This window comes from Artemia franciscana, chromosome 7 (genome assembly GCF_032884065.1).
Source record: "Artemia franciscana chromosome 7, ASM3288406v1, whole genome shotgun sequence".
Classification (NCBI taxonomy): Eukaryota; Metazoa; Arthropoda; class Branchiopoda; order Anostraca; family Artemiidae; genus Artemia; species Artemia franciscana.
In genome coordinates this window covers 32,432,718-32,437,096 of record NC_088869.1, presented here as the reverse complement: position 1 = coordinate 32,437,096, position 4,379 = coordinate 32,432,718, and positions in this window count along the sequence as shown.

The window sequence follows — 4,379 nt, the reverse complement described above, 5'->3', positions numbered from 1 at the left end:
GACAGTGATAAGACTTAAAATATACCAAATTTAAATAAACACTAACCCGACCGTGACAATTTTTTTCAGAAGGCTTGGATTTTCAATCTATTTAATTATACGACTTATTGATTTTTTGAATATAAGAAAATGGTGAATGTGTTAAATTTATATACTTAAAAAGAATCTTCTTCTTTAAGTAGCGTAGGCATTCAAGATCCGACAACACAGTACCCACTTCAAACCCGGTCCTGACACCTTTTTCTTAAAACTTGTTTGAGACGCAGACGTTATTAATTTTCTAAAAGATATTGGTGTTAAAAACGAAATTGAGAGGGCTCTCTAACCGATACATGTGTTAATTACTTCATAGTTTTTCAATGATTCTTTAAGGAAACCTTCAGGACCCCCACCAAATACTGTCTTCCTTGATTGTTCCGTCATAGTTTCTTAGATTGAGTAAGAAACTTAAGGGTTTAGAAAAAAACCTTCAGGGCAAGTCAAATAAGTATTTCTTTGGATGTTACCTCAGAGGGATGGTTTGTTAAGCAAGGGTGAGTTATTTCCTAAGCATCTACGAGGGCTAAGAAAAAAAATTCAGGTCCTACTAGTGGGGAACCCTAGCAACCAGTTTCATCGGACTCCTTAACCAAACCATCAGGAGGCCTTCCATTTTCACTGGGTGCCCTAGCATCCATTTTCAACGGGGGCCATAGTTTCCAATTTCATTGGGACACCTAGTAATCTTTTCCAGCGGAAATGGCCTAGCATCCAATTACAACGGGATGACATCTGGAATGACCGAATCATTCCACTGGGGCTCTAGCAACCAACCACACCGAGGCACCTATTATCCAAATCTGCTGGGGACCCTAGCGAGCAAACTGACCAACCAGGTGATTATTACATAATGTTTTTTTTTACTTTTGGCTGTTACGTAATAGGACTTGTTAGAGTCTACCAGTCAGGGCATCCCTGGTCGTAAATGAGAGGAATAAAACGTGGGTTGTTACCTAATACTTTAAGACATTTTTTCTTCAGAATTTGCTTTCTCTTTGGGATTTCGTCAGTTTCAAGATTTTTTTTTTCAAGTTGTTTTTTCAGGGAACCGTTAGCATCCAACGATTTTGTCCAGATTAAGAAATTTGTAAACTTATTTTTCTCCTCGTGAAACTGATCTTGTTCTTGAACTTACTTCGTGCTGATATTGTTTTTGAAACTTAATGTGAAATTTTCTTCGTAAAAATTGTTGTATGTTGATTTGTTCCTTAGAATACTAAGTTATCATGAAATTTTCCTTGTTAAACTTGTTTCATGTTGATTTTTTTCATCGTGATATACGAATGTGACTTGAATTCAACTAACCCTCTTCCCACGCCAACTATCTCCCCAAATATGTTGAATAAAAATTGTAAGATAACCATATTGTTTAACGTAGTTGAATGGTACAGAAATTATGTATTGAGGAGTAAACCCCCCCCCCCTTGGCCCTCTGGGCAAAGATTTTAAGTTGTGCGTTTCTGGCATATAATTTTCTTCTAGAAAGCTTTGTTTTAGACAATTTTTAAAGTTTTTATTTGATTAGAAATTTGGAAGGTTTGTGCCCTGTTTAATAGAATCAAGTAATGGTAGGGCGAGTGCTACTCTCCTCACGTCTTTCATTTCCTAAATACTTTAAGATGACACCCCCTACAACCCTCAAGACAAGGGTTGCAATTTATACCCTTGGGGCAAATAAGGTTTTTATAGAAAACATTGTCTTAGGAACTTTAAAAAAGCTCATTCAATTGAAAATTGAGGAAACTAATACGTTTTCTGTTAGTCACTTCTCTGTTATGCCAATATTCCTCTCCTTGCCAATCATTTCCTCCAAATACTTCTAATCAGTTTGAGTTTAATATTTTTTTCAACGTAGTTGAAAGGTCGAGAAACTATGTCTTTGAAGATGACAATTCCCCGAGTCCTCAGGGCAAGTGTTTTAAGTTGTGCTTTGGGGCCATATAAAGTATTAATAGAAAATTTAGTGATATAAACTTCGGAAGCGGCTCCTCGGATTGATAATCTGATTTACAGTGCTGTTTTTAAGAGTCAAAGTGATCGAAGGGCAACTTACTGTCACACACACACAAATATATCAGTGGTATAGGAAATGCTGGTTTTGGACCACCTAACTCATTCATTCAATTTACATCATTTTCAGTCCATTTCACATCAATTTAATATCAATTATGGCACATTTTTACAATTTTTAATCCTTACATTCAACATGACAATAGGTCCTTGGAAATCAAATTTGGTTTTATTTTTGTGCAATTAGCAATTTGAATATGGGTTCTAGATCACCTGATCAATTTAGCCCCTTTTCGATTAACTTCACCCCATTTTAAATTAAAACTTTCTCGAAATTTTCATAATTCCTCATCCTAAGCTTTTAGATCAAAACAGGTCTTGTGAAATAAGGGTTTAACTATGCTCCCTTTTTCTGCTACCAATAAAAAGAAATAATTCAATATTTAGTGGAAAGTTTGATCTCAGTATTTAAATAATTTATTTTATCTTTATTTTTGTTTCCATAACCTATAAATTCATACCTTTATCTAATGTTTTAAATTTCTTTTCAAGATCAGCTGCTTTAGAATCAAAACACTTCTGCCCAAATAGATCAGCTATTTGACCTTTAAAATCAAAAGTAATATCGAGATTATTTCTGTATTTTGTTTTGACAAATTTCATTCCTGCAATCGTATATTCCATTTCACCTAGTCACACAAGGATACTTCATATAGAGAAAGGAATATTACATTAAATTTTCAATGTAAGTAATTAGAATGCTGTGTTAATTCTATTTTGTTTCAGAATGGTTTTACGGTTCGAGTATGAATCGAAACAGATTCGACAGGTAAGAAATTGAACAACAAATCTAATAATATTTTTGAAGTTTTTCTTAAACATACAGCCTTATGTCGCTAGAACGGTGCTATAAAATAACCGTATAAGGCGTTTCTAGTAAAATTCACTCATCTAAAATTTCATGAAATCAATTTTATTTATTTTTTCAACAGTAATTTTACATTTAAAGATTTATATTAGTCATAACATGACTTATTCTATTAAAGTATTAGATATTCCTATGAATTTCTTGAAATTATTTATCTATTATTTATGAAAGCGCTTATCCAAAGGTCCTCCTAAACTCTTTTTCATGATTTTGGAAGTCAAGTAGGTAGAATTTCTATTCAACGATTTGTTATACGTGACATCTAGTTCCAGACATCCTCCAAAGTCTTCTGCAGGATTTTGGAGGTCAAAGAAGGTGGAGTTTTTATTCTAGAGAAACTAATAAAAAATTTTCTTATTTAGATGAACAATAAAATCATGAAAAAGAAAAATATAAATAAATGTTTGAGTGGGATCTTGAAGTTGGAAACGTCATAACAACTGACCATTTCGATGCTATGGAGCAGTTGAATCGACTGATGAAAATAGTGAAAGTTGTTGCCCCAATTACCAACTGGAAAAAAAAAGACGAGAAAACTGAAAATAGTAACTGAGAGTTTACCTATCAAAATTAAAGCTAATTTACAATTCGGAAAAAAACTATGGATGCATCCAGCTGGACATAGAAGTTAAACAGCCATTAGCAGAGGAAATAGAAGAATGTGATTAGGAAAAAGCTGCTGATTTAATGATAAAACTAGCAAATTAAGGGTATATTTAGATTATTTAACCCTATTAATGAAAGCTAAGAAATGAGAAGATAGCGCACATTCAAAATAAGGAAGAGTGTCATTATGATCATATGTTCCGTAACTTTGGTGAAGTGAAATCAAACGTTAAATCAACAGTTCGGAAAAAAACTATGGATGCATCCAGCTGGACATAGAAGTTAAACAAATATTAGTAGAGGAAATAGAAGAATTTGATTAGGAAAAAGCTGCTGATTTAATGATAAAAATAGCAAATTAAGGGTATATTTAGATTATATAACCCTATTAATGAAAGCTAAGAAATGACAAGATAACGCACATTCAATCTTTTCCAGGGTGATCTTATAAATAAGGAAGAGTGTCATTATGATCATATGTTCTGTAAGTTTGGTGAAGTAAAATCAAACGTTAAAAAATAAATAAGTTTATATTGCTGTGTGCTTGATTTTCTTGGACAAGAATTTTGCAGGAAAATCTATAATAGCATCTTTGAAAAAGATGAAGTTATACGAAAATCTTTAGTAAAGGATAATGAGCAATAAAAGTAAGCTATGAAGGCACACGAAGGAATGAATATTTAATTCTTGTACAATGTACAATTGGAGCAAAATAAAAGACTTCTTACCCATCATGTTTTTTTTTGCAGATAAGCTTGCTAAGTGTGCCATCTTTAATCGAACATTGAAAAGAAAG